The sequence below is a fragment of the Lynx canadensis genome, chromosome A2 (assembly GCF_007474595.2).
Source record: "Lynx canadensis isolate LIC74 chromosome A2, mLynCan4.pri.v2, whole genome shotgun sequence".
Lineage (NCBI taxonomy): Eukaryota > Metazoa > Chordata > Mammalia > Carnivora > Felidae > Lynx > Lynx canadensis.
Window position 1 is genome coordinate 110,408,053 of NC_044304.2, and position 26,522 is coordinate 110,434,574.

At 35.3% G+C, this 26,522-nt stretch overlaps 1 non-coding gene across 1 annotated transcript; it reads right to left on the minus strand.

Moving 5' to 3' along the window:
• Positions 1–1,745: 1,745 nt before the first annotated feature.
• Positions 1,746–1,871, minus strand: LOC115509527. Its single transcript, XR_003967414.1, has one exon. It is a non-coding gene; the product is annotated as a U6atac minor spliceosomal RNA (small nuclear RNA).
• Positions 1,872–26,522: the final 24,651 nt, after the last annotated feature.

A 26,522-nucleotide genomic window follows, 5' to 3' on the forward strand; every position in this document is an offset into this window, starting at 1 on the left:
TGAGTTTTCTATAGACAAATATGTTTCTATATATACATATAAATATATTTCATTTAATATGAAATGAAGTTTTAGTGTGAGTAGCAAATGAGGAAGTTGGAAGTTACTGATTGAATCCTCACATTTCTCTGATAGGGTACTAAAAGAGACTACTTCTGGTTTATTTGAGTAGGTCTCACTGAGGTGACTTATCTATATCATCTGGCCTGTCTTCTGTTAGAATCTTTGTTTTGATCACCTTCTCATCATTTACATTTCACCCCCATACTTAAAACTTTCTGTATTTTTGTCAATAGGATTTGAGTCAAAGATGTTGATTCTGGGGAAATGAATCTTCACGTAGTCTCTGAGCACCATGCTGCGGGTTGGTTGTTACTGGGGATGCCAAGTGGAAAAGAATAAACCTTTAGAGCTGGCTCTATAGATATTTTCTATATTTTCCATAGGTTAAGTATGGTGGAAAGTTGGAACAATAATAAATTTCATCAGTACATACAGGTACTGTGTATTAGCTTCTACCACTTGCTCAGTTCAGTTCAACAAGTATTTCTTCAGCTCCTACTTTGTCCCGTGTATTTTCCCATAATTAAATTGATCCCTCACTTTGCTTGTGGGATATCCCAGCATATTTACCGAAGTACATGGTGTTTTGGGGTTCTTTGTGAAAGATAATAGAGATGTAGCTCCAGGTTTTTAACACAATATTACACTTTGGGACTCTGTTGTGTTTGGTCTAGAAATGCTCCTGAAGTCAGCCTTTCACTCATTCAGAGGTTCCACGATGAATAAAGTTCACACAGACTGTTTTTCTCTGTCTTACTTTCATAACACATTGATTTTTATTGAAATTTCTCCTTGTTGTTATATACAAAATGTCACTGCTGGAGATTCTTAATTTGTATTCTGATAACTTGAGAATTAAGGCAGCAGGACCAAGGGGACCAACTGCCTGGATGCCATATGAGGTTTTCTCATGCTCAACTTGTTACTCCTTTTTACTGGCCTTTCTGTATGGCAGTTACTGAAGGTGATGTTCTGGTTTCTGCCTTTCTTTCTTTTGTTCTTTTCTTTTCTTTTCTATTCCTTCTTCTTCTTCTTCTTCTTCTTCTTCTTCTTCTTCTTCTTCTTCTTCTTCTTCTTCTTCTAAGTGTATGAAGTGTATTGTTTTGTTTAGTTTGGTTATTAGTTGAGTATTGACCATATAAGTCATTGTCTGATGCAGGTACAGCATCGGGGAGGAGTCCCCAGATGGCACCATGAGCCTGCTTTTTCTTGATGGGTCAGTACAAAGACGAATACCCATTAGGCCTAAGCAAATGAAGGATGATGTATAAATAGAACCTGATCTTTTTGATGGGTCTAGAAAAGCTGCCTTTTTTCTTTTTTAAATTCTCAATATTTTTAATCTTCACTAATTTGAAAGATTGAATATGATAGTTTGTAGTTATTTTTACTTGCATTCTTATTAGTGGTTTTGAACATTTTTCCATGTATTTATTGGATTTTCTTCCCCTATTTTCAATTTGTTTGTACCCTTTGCATATGTTTCTTTTAGACTTTTTTATTGATTTTAAAGAGCTTTTTGTATATTATTGAAATTATATTTTATATAACAGTAAAATACACATAACATGAAATTTACCCTTTAACCCTCTTAGAGTGTGTACTTCCTTGGCCTGAAGTATTTTTACATTATTGCACAGCTGTCACCACTATCTTTAGAACTTCTACATCATCCCAAAGTGAAAAATAAAAAAGCAACCATGCCACAAAGTAGGTGGCAGTGTCTTACCCATACATGTATTGTGCAGGCCTGAGGACATCTTTTATCCTTGGCAAGGAATGTGCTAACCTCTTCTTTCATACAACGATAGAAAAACGGCTTGAGTGATGTAATCCTCTCATTGTTTTTCCGAATCCAAAGCTTCCTTGATTATTTCTACTTCACTTAAAGAAATGTACTTATACATTAAATAAACAGGTGAAAATATGTTCTCATATGACCATCTTACTGAGCAGATTCTGTTTTGTTGAGTCTTTATAGTTCCTACACTTTAATATACTGGTGTTTGATGTTTTCTTTGCTTGCCAATGTGGTATTTCCAGCTGTGCATGGAAATTAATTTTCTATTTGAATAGACAATTCCAGGAAACTATCTATTAAGTTTATAGGAGGCAAAGAGAATGTTCTTTTACAATTTTTTCCTGGTATTCTTGGCATTATAAGGGAAGTAAAAAGGTTGATATAAGAGTCCATGATTGGCAGTTTATTTTTTGTTTTTAACTAATACTACATAAGTAAAATAAACTTTGTCACAGATCACAAAGATGGTCAAAAATACAATGTGTTTGGCAATGAGAACTCACCCTCCATTTAACAAAACAATCCTAAATGGATCTTCCATGGACTCTAAAACCTTTCTTGGGCAATAGATCCCCTTCTGTATCTGACTGGTTCTGTGAAATCTCAAAATCTAAGGTCCATAGAATATTCCAAAACCCCAGGAGCCAGGTGTGTTTGGATTTAGAATTGAGATTTTATCAGTTGTGTTTTTTTTTTTTAATTTTAACATTTACCAGCTTTGGATTTAAAAAAATTTTAATTCCAGTATACTTAACATACAGTGTTAATAGCTGTTTCCGGTATACAGCATAGTGATTCAACAGTTCTGTGCATTACTCAGTGCTCCTCATGACAAAAACATTCCCTTCACCTACTTCATCCTTCTCCCCATCCACCTCCCCTCTAGTAACCATTAGTTTCTTCTCTGTAGTTAAGAGTCTGATTTTTAGTTTGTCTCTTTTTTTCTTTGTTTCTTAAATTCCACATGTAAGTGAAATCATATGGTATTTGTCTTTCTCTGACTGATGTGTTTCACTTAGTATTATTCAGCCATGAAAAGAAAGACATCTTGCCATTTGCAACAACATGGAAGGATCCAGAGGGTATAAAGCTAAGAGATTTTATCAGTTTTTTAAAAGGTAGCATGGGACATAAATCCTGTGTTACATGGCATGTCACTTTTATTTTTTATTTTTACTTATTTTTATTTTTAAAAATTTATTTAGCCTTTTAAAAAATCTTTTCCTTTTTCTTCAATTTACATTTTTGTTAGTTAACATTCGGTGCAATATTGGTTTCAGGAGTAGAATTTAGTGATTAATCACTTACATGCAACACCTAGTACTTATCACAAGTGCCCTCCTTAGTACCCGTCACCCATCCAGACCATCGCCCACCCACCTCCCTCTGTGAACCCACACTTTGTTCTCTGTCATTAAGAGTCTCTTGTGGTTTGTTTCCCTTTCTTCTCTTTTTCCTCCTTCTTATATGTTCCTCTGTTTGGTTTCTTAAATTCCACATATGAGTAAAATGGTACAATATTTGTGTTTCTATGACTTATTTCACTTAGCATAATACATTCTAGTTCCATCCATGTCATTGCAAATGGCAAGACTTCATTCTTTTTGATGGCTGAGTAATATTCCATTGTATATATACACCACATCTTCTTTATCCACTCATTAGTCGAGGGACATTTGGGCTGTCTCCATAATTTGGCTATTAGTGATCATGCTGCTATTAACATTGGGGTGCACATACCTCTTTGAATCTGTATTTTTGTATCCTTTGGGTAAATGCCTAATAGTGCAAATGATGGGTCATAGGGTAGTTCCTTTTTTTAGTTTCTTGAGGAACCTCCATGCTGTTGTCCAGAATGGCTGCACCAGTTTGCAGTCCTACCAACAATGCAAGAGGGTTCCCCTTTGTCCTCATCCTTGCCAACACCTGTTGTTTGTTTGTTGTTAATTTTAACCATTCTGATAAGTGTGAGGTGGTATCTCATTGTGGTTTTGATTTGTATTTCTTTGATGGTAAGTGATATTGAGCATCTTTTCATGTGTCTGTTAGTAATTTTGATGTAATTTGGAAAAGTGTCTATTCATGTCTTCTGACCATTTCTTAACTATTTGTATTTGGGGTGTTGAGTTTGATAAATCCTTATAGATTTTAGATACTAATCCTTTATAAGATACTATTATAACCCTTTATAAGATACTAACCCTTTATAAGATACTATTTAGATACTAACCCTTTATATGTTGTTTGCAAATATCTTCTCCCATTAAGTAGGCTGCCTTTTGGTTTTGTTGTTTCCTTCAGTGTGCAGAAGCTTTTTTTCTTGATGAAATCCCAATAGTTCATCTTTGCTTTTGTTTCCTTTGCCTTTGGTGATGTGTTCTAGTAAGAACTTTCTACAGCCAAGGTCAAAGAGATTGCTGCCTGTTTTGTCCTGAAGTATTTTGATGGTTTCCTGTGTCACATTTAGGTCTCTCATTCTTTTTCAATTTATTTTTGCATATGGTGTAAGAAAGTGGTCCACTTTTATCCTTCAGTGTGTTCCTGAAAGACACAGGATTTTTTCCAACGACATTGTTGAAGAGCCTGCCATTTTTTCCATGGGATATTCTTTCCCGCTTTGTGGAAGATGAGTTGGCCATTTAATTCTGGGTCCATTTCTGGGTTTTCTCTTCTGTTCCATTGATCTATATGTCTGTTTTTGTTCCAGTAGCATACTGTCTTGATGACTACAGCTTTGTAATGTAACTTGAAATCTGGAATCATGATGCCTCTGGTTTTGTGTTTCTTTTTAAGAATTGCTTTGGCTATTCAGGTTCTTTTGTGGTTCCATACAAATTTTAGGATTGTCTGTTCTAGCTCTGAGAAAAATACTGGTGATATTTTGGTAAGAATTCATTATATGTGTAGATTGATTTGGGTAGTATGGACATTTTACCAATGTTTGTTCTTCTAATCCATGAGCATGGAATGCTTTTCCATTGCTTAGTGTCCTCTTGAGTTTCTTTCATAAATGTTCTACAGTTTTCAGAGTGTAGATCTTTTCCTTCTTTAGTTAGGTTTATTCCTAGGTATCTTATTGTTTTTGGTGCCATGTCACTTTTAATGGGGTCTGGGACAGTTCCTCATAATAAAAACATTTAATATTTATTTCTGCAGTGAAATTCATAGCTATTAATACTAAATGAGGTTAAAATAATAAATAATCTCCTGTCTGTTTAGGCCAGTTTTTATTGCCAGATGAGCTTAGATTTGTCACCAAATGAGTAATGAAAATCCTTTGTTCCTTATGGTCATCGATAAGGGACGAATAAAAATCTACCTGTATTTTAGGGATTTCCTAGTCTCTCAGTTAGAAGTGGTGTGGCTCCATGCTCCAGACATGTTTGCTTCTCCTCAGCTCCACACTCAAGTTCTGGACTTACTATGCTCAATATGACAGATACTTTTGTTTCTAGGGCTCTGTTCCTATTACTCAATGATACTTTTACTGAATTTAATCTCTTGCTTTTAAGCCATTTTGTGCCTGGATTCTGATCCTTAACACCCAGTTAGTTTGCCAATGTGGTAAATGTCTCATCATATCTTATATGAATATATATGAATATAAATGTATATGTGTGTATATGTGTATCTATATGTATATATGCATATGTATATAACTATGTATATATGTATATAAGAATGTATATATATGTGTGTGTGTGTGTGTGTGTGTGTGTGTGTGTGTATGTGTATGTTCACTGTTTCTGTTCTTTTGCACTGGTTATTTTCAGTACTTGAAATGCCTTTTCCTCCTGTTAAATTTATCTCCAACCACATTATTCTACTAGGGATATTTAGTTTCATCCTCTGTTATATTCTCTATATTCCCTTAGAGCACTGTATCTACCTTTGTTACAGCATGCAGTACATTGTTCCTTAATTATTATAGTAATTATCTCTCTCTCATATTAGACTGTAAGGCTTTTAGAGTAGCGCTTCTTTGTATGTCTATTGCCTTAAACAGTGCTTGGCACAGCAGAGTTTCCAAGATTTTCAACCCAGCATAAATAGAAGGTGTGTGTTTGGAAGTGATAGGGTGATATTGGGAACCAGGGAAAGAGGGATGTGCAATAGAAATAAATTCATGGGAACACCTGGGTGGCTCAGTTGGTTAAGTGTCTGACTCTTGATTTTGGCTCAGGTTGTGGGATGGAGCCCTGTGTCCGCCTCTGCACTGGTGGTGTGGTGCCTGCTTGGGATTCTCTTTCTCTCTCTCTCTCTCTCTCTCTCTCTCTCTCTCTGCCCCTCATCCACTCATGCTCTCTCTCTCTTTCTCTCCAAATAAATAAACATTTAAAAAAATAAATAAATTCATGAACAAGACAGAGTAGTTTAGAATAGCAGTGGTTTTGTTTATTTTAAATGTACGTGAGGGCTAGAAACTAAAAGATTCATGTGGTTTGGAGAATTAGGAAAACTTCAAAAAGGAGTTGAAACTGGAGACAAAGCTTGGCAGGTGGATGGGATTGAGGTAGGCAAAGAAGAGTTTGCAATGGTTTCCAGAGAAGGGGAAGTATGTTGCGGAAGGAATGGTTGTGGATGAGAGAAGATATTTAAGCTGTTGGCCAGTTATAATGTAAGTTCTAAATTAGGAGATTGATAGAAGAAACAGGTCAGTAGGCAAAGTAGGGCTGGATTATATAGGGCAATATATTGTAAGAAAAAGAATGGATCTTTTTAGAGTAAGATGTCATTGTGAATTAAGGTATATAGAACAGGGATGATATGACAAAAACATTTCCGAAAATAAATGTATCCACAGCATATTCACTGATGCATGAACTAAAGGAAGGTGAGGGGGCTGGTTTACATCCTTTTGCTAAAACCAGTAGGGGATCATAAGGACCTGATATGAGATGATGGTGGTGAGACCAAGAATAGAGAAAACAAGTGTGACTTTTGAAAAGTAAAACTGTGGTGTGATGGTGAATTTTTTGCATCACTTTGACTAGGCCACTGGGTGCCAAGATATTTGGTCAAACGTTATTCTGGGTGTTTCTGTAAGAGTGAGATTAACATTTTAATTTGTAGACTGAGTAAAGCAGACTGAGTCTCCATAATGTGGGTGGGCCTCATCCAATTAGGTGAAGGCCTGAATAGAACAAAAGGCTGACCTCCCCCAAATAAGAGAGAATTCTGCCTGACAGCCTCTGAACTGGAACATTGGTTCCTCCCGGTTCCACAGAAGCCTTGTTGACCTTCAGACTCAAACTGAAACACCAGCTGTGCAGATTTTGGACTTACCAGCCTCCATATTCTGTGAGCCAATTCCTTATAATATGTCTCTGTTTCTCTGAAGAACTCTGACTAATACATGTGGGGTGTGGAGACTGACTAGATATGGATGCTACAGGTGAGGGAGGAATTAAAGCTGACTAAAATTTAGGACTGAGAATTCTGGAGAATAATAATGGTAGCAATAGGGGAAGTTGAAATAGGCAGTCAGTTCTGAGAGAGAATATGTTTGGTTTGGTTTCTGTTGATTCTGAAGTGATACTGGAAATTCGAGTGAAATTGTTACACGCAGGTGTAGTAAGGTGGGTAGCTCATGTGGGTTAGGCTGAGTAAGGCATCTTGGAATCCTGTGTAAGTGAACAGAAGTCATCTGACAGAACAAACCCCATAGGGGAGTGAGAGAGGAACAGAGGGTAAGAATATGATTCAGGCTCTCCAGGCGGGAATTACGGGCTTAGAGAAGAAAGATGAGTCAGTACACAAAAACTTGGTTGGGGACAGAGTTCGCTCTTGACATTGGTTTGTCTGTATGTGCATGAGAATGTAAGCTCCATGAAGCTGGTGGTTTCCCCCACTCCTGTTTCTCCCATTTTAAATATTGTGCTTTGGATTTGTGAGATCTCCAGACCATTACTTTTACCTTTATTTTTCACCTTAAATGAAAAACAAAACAGGAATTAGGATTTCTTTGCTGTAATTTTGACTTGGCATTTAAGTAGGTATATAGAATCCGGTTTCACATTTTAATTCCTAGGACTTTGATTTCCTTTTCCAAAAATGTGAAGATTGGTTTAAGAAATTTTAGGATTTTTTTTTTTACAGCTGAAAAATACTGGGGAAAAATATCTATATGTCAAAAAAATGTTCTGAGCTGCAAAAGTGGCCTTGGGTAAATTCAGAAAATAAATTTTACAGCAAAACTTCCTCATTGCTATTTTGGAAGTTTTTATTGATTTACTATTAATTAGATTATTATAATATATTAAATAATTCAAAGTGTATAATCTTGTCTAAAAGCATCTTTGGACCAACAGATTTCCTCCTAAATTTTAAAGATGTGATTAAAAAATTCTTGGGGTGCCTGGGTGGATCAGGCAGTTGAGTGTTTCACTTAGATTCAGGTCATGATCTCACAGTTCATGGGTTTGAGCCCCATGTTGGGCTCTGTGCTGACAGCTCAGAGCCTGGAGCCTGATTCACATTCTGTCTTTCTCTCTGCCCCTCCCCTGCTTGTGCTCTCTCGCTCTCTCAAAAATAAATAAATAAACATTAAAAGAAATTCTTTACAGGGAGCCTACCCCTATTTTATATAGCTTTAAGTTAATATAACTGTAAAAAGTATTCAGAAAACAAAAACATACTAGCATTATTTTTTCTTTAACTCCAATACTGTAAAGAAATTTCAAGTTCTTATGGTATTTTTATTCTATTACTAAGTCTTCTAACTCTTAAAATCTCACACAATCAACTTACACAAAGAAAAAAAAGAGAAGAATCATTGGTTAAAGTGATCATATATGTTTACTATGCCTTATTCAAAATTATATTGTACCTCCTAATGTGTTTCTAGATCTGTGTTAACATCACAATACCCATTTTTAATCAGTTTTGAGTATTTGATCAATGTGTGATATTTAAATTGTAGTCAATACCCTTTAACAATCTTTTGATTGTACAATGTGAAACATGATGAATTTCTAAGAAGTTTGGAAAAAATAAGATCTTTCTATTTAAAAAATGTACAGTGTATATGTTGATATAATATGTGACACAAGAACTATCGAACAGATGGAGAATAGGTGCCATCAGCTTTAATCCGAAGACATTAAAATACTAATATTAACAAAACCAACATTTTTTTATTGAATGGCACTTGTGTCCCCAGGATATTGTGTGTTAGGTATTGTAATTCTAATTGTGTGCCTTCCTACTTTCTGGTAAGTAAGGGGAGACTGTCTTTGGCCATTCGTTCTTATTGAACATTTATGTGCAAATTCCATAAGGAAATAATCTGCCTTCAACAACAAGGTGCTGACTTTTTTTGTCATTTAATGTCTCTTTTGTTTGCTTTGAGGCTGTCTTTAATTGAGGACAGTTGATAGGTGAGAAATCTCTTGGGAAGGTAATCAGATACCTGCTTTTATGACACAATTCTTCTATCTACAAAATGATATCTAGAAATAGTGTATTTCCAGTAGTGATACTTGAAAATGATTTATTTTTACTTCCCAGAGTTTCCCAAATTTCTGGATTTCTTATGAAGGTGAGTAATTTATCCTTGAATTTATTTTACTTTTGTGTCTATTTATATTCAAGTCATTTCGCCATTCTTGTTGGTCAGCCAACATCTTAGTTCTGTTTGTGTTGTGTTTGGGTATGAGGATTTGCTCTGCAATCAGATATAGAAGAGATTAGGGGCACCTGGGTGGCTCAGTCGGTTGAGCGACCTACTTCGGCTCAGGGCATGATCTCATGGTTTGTGACCTTTGTGAGTTCGAGCCCCGCGTTGGGCTCTGTGCTGACAGCTCAGAGCCTGGAGCCTGCTTCTGATTCTGTGTCTCCCACGCTCTCTGCCCCTCCCCCATTCATGCTCTGTCTCTCTCTGTCCCAGAAATAAATAAACATTAAAAAAATTTTTTAAAGATATAGAAGAGATTAAAAAATAAAAATACATATTTGGGAACATAAAAAAGCATTAGAAAAACTTTTTTAACATTTCTGCTCCGTTTATAAGTCACACTAATGACTGCTTTGCTTCTCAGTAATTTTCCATTTGTAACATTTTATACCTGGATACACAAATGTAATGCAATTGAACAAGAAAACAATTATCTGTCTGGTGGAAATAAATGTATTTATCTCATTGAAACAATTGACTTGTTTAAAAATACACAGAAGTTCTGTTCAGACTGCGGTTACCTGTAATTTGTAAAGAATTTCCAGGAAAGAATTAAAATCCTTTGATGTAATGGGATCAGCTATTGAAGCCATTGGTTGTGAATGATAAATTTCCATTCAGAATTCCCCTGTCATAGAAACCTCTATTTGGAATCATTTTGGTTTTGAGAGCTTTTTTCAATAATCTCTGAGTTTTGGCTGGATCCCTGGAAAACTGCACGCAAATGCTGTATCTTCCAGTGAAAGCTTCATGTTGACTTGTGGGTTCTATGTCAGTGGAACGTTTCAGTGCTTTTTGGCCTGGCTCAAATGTTTCTTGGCATTTTCTGAGGAGTTTGTCCCATCCCATCTATAGGATCACACTGGATTCTGGATAAATTCTTAAAGCCATCATTCATCTGCAAGCTAATTTGGGATTTTATTGGGTTTTGGAAGTGGCCTAATACCATTGGGCAATTGAGGATTCAATATTTTTAATACTATTTTCAAGGACATACCTACTTTAAAAATAATACAGGGAAAAACTACTTTTCCCTTAGTCCAGTAATTATTTTTCTGTATCTGATCTTTTCACAGAGGTCAATGTCCTGTTTTAATTTCTCAGTGTATTTTTTGCTCTCTTCACCAGTTTCTAAAATTACTGCAGATCAACAACATTTTCATCTTTCTTAGAGAGTGCTCTGGCTCTGGGCTGACTTCAGTCTTGTGATGTGGGACTGATGTGGGTTTTCATTTTTCACATTAAAAGTACTACCACAGCTAGTTACTTTTAGTTATAACATCATAGAATGTTGGTGCCCATAGGTGCCCTGAAGATGGCCTTGTCTAGCCCTCTTGTTTTACACATCAGGGGAACCAGGCCCAGTTCCTTAGCTCGCACTGGAAGCTTAGGGTGGAACCTGTGGCCACTTCACAACAGAACTGGTCTATAGGAGCACCCCCTCACCCCCTACCAGAATGCTTAAGATCCAGCCCTATTCCCTGTCTCAGGTTTTGTATCTTAAATCTTAAATCTTAGTTTTCCCTAATGCTTTTTAAATAACTCCCCATACTTCCTATGAATTTGGAAAACCAGCAGGAAAAGATTTGTTTTATGTTTGGTTGGGATTTCAGAGTGTTACGTATGATACCATTCTCTTCGTGTTTTGAGCCATCAAGAAATAAATGTAGGAAAGTGAAAGGGATCAAAATTACTGCCTTCTTACAAATAATGTTGGGTTTGGGACCACATGGTAGACTCAAGGCTAAAGCAGGCTTCCTGTGCCTCCTACAGAATGTAGCCACCCACTGATAGATGGAGAAGTGTCCCCATCTGACCCCCGTGTAAGACCACTCTCAGGAAGAGCTGTCAGACTAGTACCTCTGAGAGACCCCAATGGAAGGCTAGGGGCCTCCCACCAGAGCACTTTACAAGGACTCTGGCAAACTGTAGCAGCCCTCTACCACCCATAGGAAGCAGCTCCTTTCAAGTAGGCCATGGTCTGGTGAGTCTTTGTTTTCTATTCTTTTTGTTCTTACCTTACTATTCTTGCTTCCTGTAAGCCTTATGACACCAGCGTCATTTACATTCCCCCCCCTCCCCCTGCATGATGAGTTATTTTCCTGTTATTCTCCTGAATAGAGTTGAAAAGACAAGTACAGTAAAGTCAGCCTAGGCAACTGACCGTTTGCATTTGAGGAAAATAAATGAAAATTAGGCAGTGGTGATGAGAACGCCTTGAACATGTGCTCAGAACATTCACAATAACAGGAAATGAAGAACTCTTCTACTCCGTCATCACCAGGGCATTCTTCTGTCATTTTTAAGAGTAAGCTGGGGGAAGACTTTTCCTCTTTATCTGCTGTCTTTATGTAAGCTTGGCCAGAGCTCACTGTTATAGTTTAATAAATATATTCCCAGGTATCTGTAGACAGTGTCAAATTATCTTGTTTTGTTTTGCTTTTGCCTCCTTCTGGACCTGAATTAAGTAAAATTTCAGGTCATAGAATTGTCTTGGAATTTTTAGTTGATTTTCACTTTTATGTAGATAGGTATCTACTGGGTTTCATGACTTCGTTTTATTTTCCAGATGTTTTCTGAGTGATCATCTTGTTTCTTTACCTTCTGCATTAACAGTTGAAGATAGTTACCTACGACAACCTAGAGAAGATTTAACAGTATCCTTCCTATTAAGAGACTTGTTTTCTTTAGGATTTCTTGCCTTGTGGAACTTGTCGCACCTGTGTATAGACACTTTTACTTAATTCAGAGGTAAATTAAAAGTAATCAAAAATTATAATGTTCTGGACAATCACGGATTCTTCCCCACTGTTATGCTTACTCAGAGTTTGCTTCCTTTTAGTAGGTTTAAGGCCATTTAGATAAAAATACTGAATTGTAGAGTAGGTTTCAAATGTTATGGTTTAAGATGTTAAGATTTAAGATGTTTCAGTGCATTCTTGAATTGAAACCATCACCTTTTAGATTAATTGTTTCTGAAGAATTGGTTTCACTGACATCTCTTGAATCATCATCGTGTTTTTGCTTAGTGTGCATGTCAAGTGTCTGTTACAGTGAAAGCTGAGATGTGGCACACAGGAAATAACACAGAGGTAGACATGGTACACAGTGGAAGGCATGGGGGCAGTAGAGAGTAGTGGTGGAGTCCTATGGACCTGGGTTGAAACTCAGTTCTATCAACTGACTTTCATAATCTCTCTGGTTCAGTTTGCTCATCTGAACAATGGGCATACCAATTAATGTCTTCTACTTCAAAAGTCTTGTGAGGATTAAGTGAATTAATACCTGGAAAGCCTTTTAGAGCAGTGTCTGAAATATCATATGAGCATTATAAATCTTAGCTGTTAAACAGTCTTAACATTCCTGGGGCACCAGGGTGGCTTAGTTGGTTGAATGTATGACTCTTGATTTCAGCTCAGGTCATGATCCCAGGTTCATGGGATCAAGCCCAGCTTCAGGCTCTGTGCTGAGCATGGAGCCTGCTTGAGATTCTCCCTCTCCTTCTCCCTCTCTCCCTCTGCCCCCCTCCCCTGCTTGCTCTCTCCCTCTCTTTCTAAAATAAAATGTAAAAAATAATAAAAAAATAGTCTATATATTCTAATTGGGTTAATGGATCAATGTTTATCTGTATTTTTAAGTGTTTTTCTTAGTACATTATTATTTGGGAAAACTGGATTAGAAAGATTTCTGATGTATTCCTTGCTTGCATTTGTTAAAAATTAAAAAAAAATTTTGTTTTAATGTTTATTCATTTTGAGAGAGAGAGCCTACAAACACAAGTGGGGGAGAGCAGAGAGAGGGAGAGAAAAAATCCCAAGCAGGTTCCGTACTGTCAGCACCGAGCCCGACTTGGGGCTCAAACCCTAGAACCCCAAGATCATGACCTGAGCCAAAATTAAAAGTCCGACGCATAACCGACTAAACCTCCCAGGTGCCCGCTGGTTTGAATTTTTAAAGGTGAATTGTGTATCAGAAGACTAGGAGCCTCAATTGTGTATAATTTAATACTAATAAATAAAGTTGGGTTTTGGGTTGTCTGTGTGAAATTATTTGATGATTTCAGGGAATTTATTTCCCACTGCCAAACTGTATTTAATTGTCTTCATTGTTGTCATTGGTTTTGGCACTAAAATTGTCGTATAGTCATAATTGCTCAGATTAGAAGGGAAATATTGAAGAAGTCGTCCTCCAGTTATTAACAGATTAACAAGCATAAAATAGTTGGATATTTTTGAGGAATGTAGGATAACCTAATACCCAGGGGCATAATATCCCAAGGAGAAAATTTCCTAATGTGTGTTTTGGGTGTATGGAGTATTAATGTGGGTATACCAATTTTATCATGTAAAGAATTGCGAAGGAAAAGTTTTAGGGGAACCTAAAAGTTTTACTTTAGCTTGTGTAATAAACTTGACTACATCAATATCTGGAAAATAATTAGAATACCAGATTATGTTGAGTGCCTAAAGAAATATGTTTGACAACTTTTAATTTTCTTTCCTCCTACACACTACTTCCTAGTTTGTTTCTGGCACACCAGATGTGTCTCAACACAGTAGCTGATCCGGGTAGAGTTGTGTGAACACCCGTGGCATAACAAATTTTCTCATTTTCATTACATTTAATGAATCTAAAATTGGAAGGAGCAGTGCATGTGGCAAATAGTGTTATAGAGACATAAGGGGTAACTTGCCCTTTTTCCAGACCTCTGCATCGATGTGCCTTTTTTTAAGCTAATATTAAAGTTTGTATGCAAATGATGAATGTACACAAACAAGGCTCATTGTAACCTTGCTTTTCATAGTTATGCACCAATGGGCTACTCTTGGTGCACAGAGGTGAAGAGGGATGACTGGTGGGGGAAAGTGAAAAAAAATTACTCACAGGCAAAGTTTTTTTTATTTTTATAATACTCTCTTTTCTGTTTTCTAGCTTCTTTGAATGGACCAATTCACTCCTGTTTTCTTAGCTTAAAACCAGCTTTAGTTCTTGATCTCCATGGAGAAGATACTTTCCATAGGCATTTTCATTTTGTCTTTCATTTCTTTACTGTAGTAATTTCCCCATTATTCTTACTTAGCCTTTTCTCCATTTAAATGCCAGGGCATGTACTATATTTCAGAAGCTGTAATTTTCTTTCAAAGAAATTAATTTTGTTTTTAGCTTTGGCTTCATATGTGATCCGTTTGTGGGTCTCTAGTTTTGAATATCTACCAATAATTTATAGAACCATTTTTTTCTCAATTTTTAATTATAGAATAAATAATATTAAAAACAGACAGGAACTGTTCCTTACCTTACCAACCTGTGCAGTTTGTTTCCTTTTGGTTTCAAGTCGTATTTGGTTTCAACTTATATTGCCGTTTTTCAGGTATTATACTCTTTAATGAGTGGTTTCCAGGAGCAGTTGTTTGGTAATCATTAGTTTACTTAATCATTCCTCTGATGTTGAAGATTTAGATTTATAATGTTTTGCTGTTATAAATTGCATCACAACAAAATCTGTTTGAATATGGCCTTTCTTTTTTTTAATTTTTAAAATTATTATTATTAGTATTATTATTATGGGTCATTATTCACTCAGTTTAAACTTTCTGGCCTGATCTTATTAAGTTAAAAGTTTTGAATATTTTTATGGGTCAAAGGATGTGATTTTTAAAAAATGATTTTTGAAGTGCTTTGTCAGATGGCTTTCTACTATAAATTGCCAACAATAATGTCTTGGTTTTATCAATTTTATTTTTCTAAGAACCTGGGTGTTGTTGGATATTGTGTCTTAGAATTTTGTATTTGTTAGTTAAATGTAAAATGGTACTTCAGTGTTGCCTTAACTTGCCTCACTTTGGTAAATAAAATGCTTTAATGCTCTTTTTTCTTGATGTGTACCTAATAATTTGATTCCTATGTGCATGTCCATGTTACTGCCTTATTTTTCTTCTGCATCTTATTTTTCTGTCAGTTTATCCCCTTTTGTAACAACCTTTGATCTCTTGTATTTGATAAACATTTCTGCAATATGTTGTTTTCCTTTTACCACGACTATTACTTTTCATAGTAAAAGTTAAAGATTAAACTGTAAAAGTTACATCTTTTTGTTTCTTTTATTAACTCAAGGTTTAGAAAGCTACCATTGTTTCAAAAATACTCAATTTTATGCTCATTTTTATGAGCTAAATCATATATGTATTATATATGCAAATATACACAGACACACACACACACACACAGAAAGACAGAGAATAAGGAGGCATTAGTATTGTAATTATATTATGCAATATAAATTTTGACCCATTTTCCCCTCAGATCACTGGTTACCTCAATATAATTTATTAAATAGCTTTCCTCGCTGATCGTTTTGAATTATTATATCATTACATTCTTACATATAATTAGATATTTTACTGGACTTTCTATTCTTATTTGTTGATGTATTTCAAAATACATGTCAAAACCACATTATTTAAATTATTATTGCTTTATAATACATTTTAAAATCTAGTGGGCTCAGCCCTTCTTTAAAAAATCCTTGAACTTCTATTATGTACCAGAAAAAGTGAGGATAGAAAAATTAAAATTGCCAGTTTCCCCACCCCTGGTAATCAAAGTCTTGCCAGGAAAACAGATATGAAAAAAACCCAAAAACTGGATACATGTAGAATATGATAAAAATCATGATAGAGAGGTGAATACAGAACTGTGGTAGCACAAAGGAAAATAGTATGTTTTCACCTCTTTATTTTTTCTAGTTCTTTTAAATTTTTTTTTTTCAACGTTTTTTATTTATTTTTGGGACAGAGAGAGACAGAGCATGAACGGGGGAGGGGCAGAGAGAGAGGGAGACACAGAATCGGAAACAGGCTCCAGGCTCTGAGCCATCAGCCCAGAGCCCGACGCGGGGCTCGAACTCCCGGACCGCGAGATCGTGACCTGGCTGAAGTCGGACGCTTAACCGACTGCGCCACCCAGGCGCCCCTATTTTTTCTAGTTCTAATGAAAGTTTTGTTTTAACTATAATTGCTATTTTATGTCTACAAAATACTTTGAGAACGTTTGGTTTTTTTAATCTTGTAATCTCATTTAGGATTATTGTATCTTATTTCTAAATTAAGTTCTATAGTTTTCTTGAATATGAAATACTTGTTAGAAGAATTTCAAGTTAAACATGTACATGTTATGAATATTATTTGTGACAGTCTCCAGGTAATTTTACATTCGATTTATTTCTTTTAAAAAGGCCTATCTTTTGGGTTTGCTCTTAAATGAAAAATTAGAGCACATACTCCTTCATATTTTTGGGGGGGGCACTCAAACATTCATTGATAATACTTCTGGGTTTGATAGGATTTGATACACATACAAGACACAAATGTGGAAGTGTTATCGATGTTAATTTTTGAAACCAATGGTAGGTCAATGAGAAATTCCTGAGCCAAGGAAACCATATTCTTATGAAAATGTGATTGAAATTATAGAAAACAATCTGTGTTCTATAGCTGTGGAAACTTTAGACGGATTATCTTTGATATGTGAATTATAGTTTCTATCACTGCAGCTATTAATTGGTGACAAGGAGGGATAAAGTGTATTAAGGAGTTTTGGAAAATAAAACATAAATACATATCAAATAGTAATTATTTCTGGAATTCTGTATACATAAGGTGTTTAAACCCTCCTTTTTAAATGCACACTAAAACTCATTTCATTATTTACGTTTTATAAGGTATTCTTTATTTAAAAATAGTTTTGTATTGGCAAATTAGGTCAGGAATAAGCAGGACCTCAGTGACGTAAATAAATAAATCCCAATGGATGACTTTCTTTGGACTTCCTCTTTTGTGTAATTCTTTTTATGTATAAGAGCACATCTCTTGGCAAGGTCCCATTATAAAAAAGAAAAGAAAGGTGGGGATGTGGGGGGATAAATATTCCCAGAGAGACTCCTTGAATTTCAGCCCTTTCAGTTACATGATTATTCTTGTGGTTACAGGAGATGAAAGGATAATGAGGACTTGGTTTCCTGAGTCATAAAAAATAATTTGGATATACACAGGGCCATTTACGTGAATAAATAGATGCCTTATAAAAATTCTCTTTGGGGAGGTACACTAAAATTATTTTAGTGGTCCAAGTTCTGTGACCTCAGAGTAAGTTCAAGTGTAGGGAGAAGCATGGCAAGCACTTGATAATAAATTTAGTCCAAGTGTTTAATTTATGTACTTCTTCATTCAAAAAAATGATTTGGGACATCTTATAAGAATATATTTGACTTAATAATGAGAAAAAGCACAGAGAAGTAAAGATTCACTATCAGGAAAATATAAATAAGTGGGGAGTCTTAACCACAAAAAAGAAAGTAAATATATTTATATTTATTATTCATATTATGTCTCTTATTACATATACACATGCACTTGTTTTTTATATATTAAGTCTTTACATTTGTGTTTTAAAAACAGTTTTTAGTAGTACCATTTAGCTTTGTAGTATTTTTAAGTGATTCCCTTTAAAAGAATTGATTTACCTGTGGGTGATTTCAGATCAACCTTTTCAGTACCTAATTTAAGAGTAGATGGATTAAAAATGTTGGGAAGAGAACAGCAGCCATAATAAACAAGATGCATAAAAGTTACTGAATTCTCCACTTGAGAGAGAGTTTCAAATATTTCTTAATAGTTATCCAGATCACAGCCTTTCACATTTTCTGTCTTAATATCTATCTCCCTTTTCTACCTTACCATCACCTGCAGCCAAAACAAAACAAAACAAAAACCAACTAAACAAACAAACAAAAAAAAACAAAAAATAACTCCCCTAATCTGAAATCATTTTTGTGTGGGGCCTAAACATTTGTATCCAAAATATCCTAGCACATCCATTCTAAATTGTCATGAAGTCATCATTGATAACATAGAATATGGAAAGAAAATTTAGAGAAAAATTTCATCTAGTTGTCAATGATAAAGGAAAGAGAGTTGAATAATAAAATAGCATGAGTTAATAAAAAAACAATGAAAGACTAGAATTTACCATGAAAATTATGTAGTATGTAAATCCTGAGTAACAGTTTTGAAATATTGAGTCTGAAAATCAGACCTGCAATTTCTGCATTTGTTTTTTATTATATACAACTTAATTGCCTGTTAGTTAAGTCCTAATCCATCAAATAAACAAAAATAATTATCAACCTACCTTAGCTGTTTTCCCTTTCCCTTAAATCTTATTTTCCTTATTTATTATGTCATTATTTCCAAACTCCATTAGTCCCTTTGGTCTGTTATCACCCTTATACCGCTGTAGGTATGGATATTTTAATTGGAAGAGACAGGTAGTAACTTTTTGGTTTTGTGATCTTTTATATTCTGATTCAATAAAACTTTATTGATAACCTACTTATGTAATAGGCACTGTGTGAAGAGCTTTTTCATATCTTATCATACATTACTTCTCATAATAACTTCATGAGGTAAGTACTTTATGGTCCTAATTTAATATAGGTGAAGATTTATTTTAGGGAGAGACTAGCCCAAGGTCACATTGCTAATAAGAACTGCATTTTGGCTCAAACCCGTCTTTGACCTTGAAACCAATGTTCTTTCCGTAGCCCTATCTCTTGCTAAGTACTCCTGACTTTTACTTAAGACCCTGTACTCTCTGTTATTAATCATGTTTGTGTAAAATGTAGTCTACTCTTAAGTAGATACAGTAAGGCTGCTATTGTTATCTGAGCCAAATTGAGGAATTGAATCATGGAGATGGAGCTCTGTTGACTATACAGTGGTCAGAAGAGTTGGTTCAAATTTCCATTGGTTCAAATCAGAAAGAGGGACAGTTTTTTAAGGGAAAAGGAGTGTGTAGTGGGTTTTTTGTTTGTTTGTTTTTTTGACACTGATGTTTTCTTTTTGCCTACTAAGGACAACTGCAAACACTATGTACTGTAAACATTGTATCTGATATAATGAGGAAATTGTGAGTTGCATAGTAGGAATTCTTTCAAACTTGACATTTATTGAGCGCCTCATAAAATCCAGATATTCTACTGTGTTCATTGCTCCATCCTTGAATAAGACGTAGATCTGACTCTCCAGGAACCTACAGTCTAGTGAGACTTTCAATTTGTAATAAAGTAGCTATTTTTCAAACAATTCAAATCTAGTAAATTTCTTACTAGAATCATCACCTCTGGGAGTGCCTGGGTGGCTCAGTCAGTTGAGCATCTGACTCTTGATTTCAGCTTAGGTCATGGTCCCAGGGTCATGAGATCAAGCCCCACATCGGGCTCTTTGCTGAACAGGGAGCCTGCTTAAGATCTCTCTCTGTCTCCCTCTGTCCCTCTCCTCTTCTTGAATGGCTCTCTCTCTCTTGCATTTATCACTTATCTAATAAAGAATGTAAGTTCTGGTTAAGAGAGTTTCTTATTTCAGGCAATGTAAGGTAAATCAGTTTGTACCATGATTTTAAACCTTTTTCAAATACAACCCGCATTTTAGCTTTAGAATTAAAGGATGTTGAAAAGAGTTCAATATAATGTAATTGAGTCACTTAGAAGGCCTAGTGCCCTATGAGACACGGACTTGCAGAATCAGGAAAGCATTGTTTTTGTTTTTTGGGATTTGCTATATTATGTGGAACCAAAACCAAGTTAATATGAGTAGTGCTTTTAAGCTCAAGGTAGTAAGTGACATTGAAATTTTCTTTTTCCCTTCTAAATTTGGGCCTGAAGGAGTCATGTTATAAATTGACAATTTTTATTTATCATAATGAAATGATCCTTTTTATCTGTAGCCAAGTTCATCATTTTAACACTTAATCCTCCGTGACAGTCTGGAGGAGGGGAAACTTGGCAACCCTTTATTATTATCTGTTTTTACCATCAGAAAGTATTTATTTGTAACGAGAGCATGGCAATGACGTAAAGGATAGGAATGAAATACTCCCTGACATTTTTATACAGGGCGGCCTTTCCTTTGGAGTCATGACGGTAAATATGACCATAATTACTTAAAATACAGGCAGAGTCCCCTGTAAAATACAAAAGCATGTAACTATAGGTGTGGAAGGAGAACATCTAATGATAAAAGGAGAAGATGTTGGCCTTGGATTAATGTTTCAGAAACCCCATCAGTAACCATCTACACAACATTTCATGGACATTTTAAAGCAACTCACAAGCTCTTGCCATGTTTCACCACCTTTGTGACTGTAAAAATCCACCCACCAGAGAAGCCCACTAACTCACACTGCCAATATTATAAATCTAAGATATTTAAAACGTCGATTTTCAGGCCCTGATAGTGTATCTTGAATACAAATATAGTACTTAGTGGATGAGTTTCTTATATTTGTTTTGGGCCTGGCAGTGCTGTCAGATCTTGAGGGAAGCCCAGTGTCAAGGGCATATGAAATGATTTGACTTTTGCCCCTGCATGTGAGAATGATGAGCTTTGATGAAAGTGTTGGTATCCTCATGATTTCCTTCTGACAGTCATAGTATATATGGCTATTAATTGACTTGGTCTCTGTGACATACAGATGTCTGCTGGAATCTACTGATGACAAACAGAAAGAAAGACCTACTTGATAATGGGTATTTTAAACCTGTGCCTGAAAGAATGAGTTTTGTGGTCATGCGTTCAGCAAGTGCTTTTGAGTGCAGGTTATTGTGCTAAGCTCTGAGGATGAAAACTGTGCAGTGAAGACCTGGCCCCCATAATGATAGACATTGAAGTCCATTTGGAAGGGAAGGACATAAATAAACAATATTTAAAGCAATATAAAGAAGTGAATTGTTGAAATGCATTATTAGCCCTGTCAGTGGTCAGCTCAGGCTGTGGGGTCAGAAGAAATAGGTGTGAACCCTGGTTGCCTTATTCACTGTCTTTTTTACTCTGAGCATGTTACTTAGCCTCTCCAAACTTTTATTTCCTCATTTGTACAATGGGATGATAATTGTACCAGCCTGCTAGGCTGGATCAGGCAACGCAGTTGAGTTTCTTGTTGAGACTCTTCTTTTGGTTATTTCATAAGACAGAGGAAGTGTCTTTTCTGTGTCCCTCTCTTGGAACATCCAGAGAAGAGCGCATTCTCAAAATTAGGTGTCAGACTATCATATTCAAGTTGTAGTCCATCCTGCATAGCTGAAGACCAAACCACAGTTTTACATAAACCTTTTCCTTATTGAAGGTAGTTGTTCATTTATTAATGCAAATGCCTTGTGCCTTGGGTGTGTGAGCCCTAAAAATATACTTCCAGGGATAAAAATAGATCTCTTGGAGTTCTGAGATGCTGCTTAATCAGAACCAGCTGCAAGCTGTCTAGAAAATGCAAGTTATATGAGCCAGATGGCTTTTGCCCTTTTTGCTTTAGACAGCATGTAATTTGGATAACTACAGCTACAGTAATACATTTTGCCAGTCACACTGTTTGATAAACATATTTGTTGAGAACAGCCACTTCCAATTAGAGACCCAGTAAAATGTTAATTTATTTTAATAATTTTTCCCTCTGGGGTAAGACAAGGAATACTTTTAACAGAAATGCCTGTTCACAGGAGAGAGTACTGTTGAAGGTTTCTTGTATGCCAGTGGTTAATTTTTAGGTTTGGCATTTAAATAATGATGAGGAGTATTCATGACCTACCCTTCCAGTTTTTTTCTTAAAATTTAGTGTATATGTGAGGAACCATGATTTTCTATATTTATTAACTATATTCGTTTTACCTGTGGAAAGATGGTTTGGCTAGTTTTAACTTCCTTCGATACGAAGCTAATTACTGTAAACTCTGATAATAGTTATTGAATTATTGTTTGTACCCACAAACCATCATTAATGTGGTATTTCTGGGATTTTGCGTTTATGACTGTGATCTATTAAGAAGGAATTTTCTCTAGTAATTGATATAACCATGAGTGATTTCCACTGACTGAAGATAACTGTAAACCTAGTCACTAATATTAGCTAAATTCTAATTTTGTCTAGTTCTTGTTCAGCTCTGATAAAACCGCAAAACTAAATGTTTAGGCTATTCACACTCTAAGACATAAGCTCAGATACAGCCTGCTTTTAAGAGATGTGAAATTATCAGTTCCATTTTTCACTAGTGGCACCACTTCTTGGAAAAGCATTTTGAAGCCTTGATCATCCATTACATGTGATGAAGTATTCTCTATTTCTTGAGACATCTACCAGGCAGCAAATAATAGATTGCTGAGCACCTCTGAAGGATCTCTCGTGTCATAATTTTTCTGTAGTTGCAAGCCTTCCAGCCTTGTGAGTTTAGCATTCCCCCAGTGGTCTTTCTTCATTACCCAGTTTAAAAAGGAGAGGGTATTTCATCTATAGGATTAGTGATGTTAGAACATAAATTTCACTATAATAGTAGCTTCAGGTTTATTTACTGTTACTGTAGTACCAGGAACTCTGCTAATCACTTTATACATTACTGCATCTAAGCCTCCCAATAACATAGCATTACAGGGTGTATATTTTTATCCTGTTTTACAGATAAGGAAGCAATGGCTTTGGAGTATAATTATTCAACATCATACCGAAAGTGTCAGAGTCAGAATTTGAAGCTACTGTTGTTTTAATGGTTTCTCTGACTCATGCTCTTTAATTCCACCCATTAAGCTATGAAAAGTGGCATTTGACTTAGCCATAGCTGTTTTCTCAGAGATAAACAGATGCCTCTGTCCATTCTTGTATAGCAGTGATCTTCTTAGAATTTATTTTAAGCTCAGATTAATATGTGAAAAGGTCTAATCTCTCTCACTCCGCTTCATTAGATATATTGTAACTAAGGTACTTTAAACCTGAAAGTCATATCACTGGGGAAAATCTCATTTTGGTGCTTTTCCAATATGTAGTTAAGAATTATGTTGATACGTAGTGCTTTGAGAAACTGGTAAACACTTGTGTGATATGAAACGGCATAGGAAGCAAGTGTTTACCAAATTTACCAAAGTGATATCCTACTTTTATGTCTTTAACAAACTAATAAGATAAAGAAATTCAGTAATGAATAGAGCAGTTCATAACTGTATGTTGTGTCGCAGGCAACAGGAGATAAAGCAAAGCGTTATTTATAAAGACATCTTAGTTGTAGTACTGTCCACTCAAAACAAACTGAGGATCATGGAAGTATTTTATTATACTGTTATAATTATTTACATATGGAACCATAAAATACTTTCTTGAAAGATAATATAAAATGATAGAAAAGCTTGTACTTAAGTACTATGGTTTAATAATGGACTTATGCTATCTATTAGCAAATAGTTGATATTATTTGTTGTTTCCTGGAAATGAAAGGGGGATATGGGTCAAAAAATATTACTTTTTAGTAAATTGATTATTTCTTTTCTCATTTAAAATAGTATATTTAAATAATTATTAACCTGTTTTTCATATCTCACACAGTACACTCAATTAACATATAGATTCAAATGTGAAATCTGATAGTGCTTGACCCAGTTGAAGAAAATGTTTAATGTCATTATATGGGAGACATAAATGGCCTAGAGAGAGTTTCAGTCCTTTCTTTATGTGGAGAGATATAACTTGGAATGACCCAACAAGGCTGCTTTAGTCCATATGTATCAGTTTTCCATTAACATGTGAGGTGGTGCTATGGAAAGGAAAAGGATGCATGAAAAATGATCTTTTCCAAATTTATCTGTGTTTATCCTAAGTGGGTAAATTGTTCCTTTTTCACTGTATGAGGGTTTAGTAGGTTAGTAAATAGTCTGGTTTGTTTAAATGATTTAATAAGGAAGTATTGAGCATCTAAAGAAATGACTTTATCCTTGTTCTCAAAGAGCTTTTGGCATTTGGCACCAAAAGGGTACAATGTTATGTGACTTAAAATGTGGTCCCAGAACAATGTGATTCTTGGAGGTTAGTGACTCCAATGAAGGTAAGATAGATGAAGGGAGATCTTTTATTCTCTTTATCCCATAAGGGACTTTTTTTGCTTTTGTCTTCTTGAAGAGAAGATGAGTGTTCGGCTGAAAATGTATGTTATCGACCCTTGGGCTCCATTGGCATATTTCAAGCTGTTATTGTCAATCGTATAAATACATGTTTAGACAACTTCTGAAACACGTCTTGTTCCTTGAAAATAGAGAAGTCACTCATCTTGGTGTATCAATTCTATATAAGATGGCTCTCTAGAATTGTGTCATTTCTTCATTATCGCTTCTCTTATCTTGTACCTCTTCAGAAGGCCTTTTTTTTTCCCTCCCTTTCTTTTTGCATTAGATAAACATAATTATATTTCTAGGTGTGAAACAGTATGAGATATAGGGATGTGCATGTGTATAGGTGTGAGAGAGAGACAGGGAGAGAGAGAGAGAGAGCAAGAGGAAAGAATGGGAAGAGGGAAAGAGAGAAGCAAAAGAGAGGAAAGTGATGGAATGATTGAGTGATTGGTTGGCTGTATGTGACTGTGGCTTTTCCTGAAAATTTTCCAGCTGTTGTTGGCGTACTGAAAAGTTCATCCAAATCTCATAATTTCTTACGGTTTTCAGTTAAATCTTGTAAAAAGATAAGCAACAATATTATATACGCATATAAGTTGCCTTTCTAATATTTATAAATCTTAATTCTTTTTTTATTGTATTGGTAAGAATGTCAGGCTTTCATTCCCATGTTAGTGATGGGCATCATATATACATCTGACTTTATTGAAAACAACTCCGTTTAATGCTTAATAGGGTGATAACTCTACATTAAACTATCCTGGTTTACTAACCCATGAACATGTATCCAGATAGTTACATTTTTTTGAGGGAGTGTTCTGTTTTAATTGCTTTTGACTTATTGATGTCATAAATTTATTAATAGCTTTCCCAATATTAAATCATCCTGGATTTCCTGAAATAAACTCAACTGGACATGTTTTATCATGATTTTAATATGCTGCTGTGTTTGATGTATATTTCGTCTAACATTTTTGCCTCCATGTTCATAAATAATACCTGTAGTTTTCTGTTTTGTCAGCTCTTTTTCAAGTTTCAGGGTTAAGTGTTAGTAGGCTCGTCATTTATGATTGAACAACCTGCACGTCATCACCTATCCTATCATTCTCTGCCTAGCTACAGTACTTTTACAGATGAAGGTAGTATGGTATCTTGAGAAAGGGACCTTTTTAAAACACACAGGCTACCATATCACCTAGCAGAAAGGTGAGGGTTACTTGAACATCCTACAACAGATTAAAAAATATGTATATCCCCGTATTTTTCTATGCCTTCACTGTTTAAAGAAGTAACATATTAAAATCATCATGGCCTGGAAACTTTATTTGGCAGTAGTTGTTTACTTCAATTTTTTCTAGAATTGTTGGTCTGTTTTGACATATATTCTACTTTAAAAAATTTTTAGCAACAGACTGTATATAGGAATCTATATAATTTTTTAAATCTTTTCTGAAGTAGTGATTTTTACCTCTCATTTTATTTTTGGGTCTTTCTTTTGAGAGCAAAGATTAGCTCTTTCTGCTTTCTCTCTCCAAATCCCTTTACTTACTAGAATTGTACATATTTGACTATTTTTAAGAAATAATTGTTTATATCTTTAGTGTTACTTTCCTCTTGCTTTCCTTAGGTATAGTTTACTCTCTTCTTAAAAAATTATTTGCATATTTGTATTGAATATTTAGTTAATTTATTTTTGTTCTTTATTTGCAAAGGGCCTTTCAAGGTACGTTTTAGGCTTTCTAACTTAACTGTAACTGGAGCATCCATTTGTAGGACATCTCTGCTGCTGGATTAGTACAGGTATGTTACCTGCGTGAGGATCCTTTGGAAATATTTAGCTTGAAAAATTGACACTGGGACTTAATCTAAAATCTGTATCAGGATTATACTGACAATGTCTAGTGTTCTAAAGTGGCATTTTGGCCAGGCGTGGTGGCACGCACCTCTAGTCCCAGTTACTCGAGATGCTGAGGTAGAAGGGTTATTTCAGCCCAGAAGTTCTGGACTG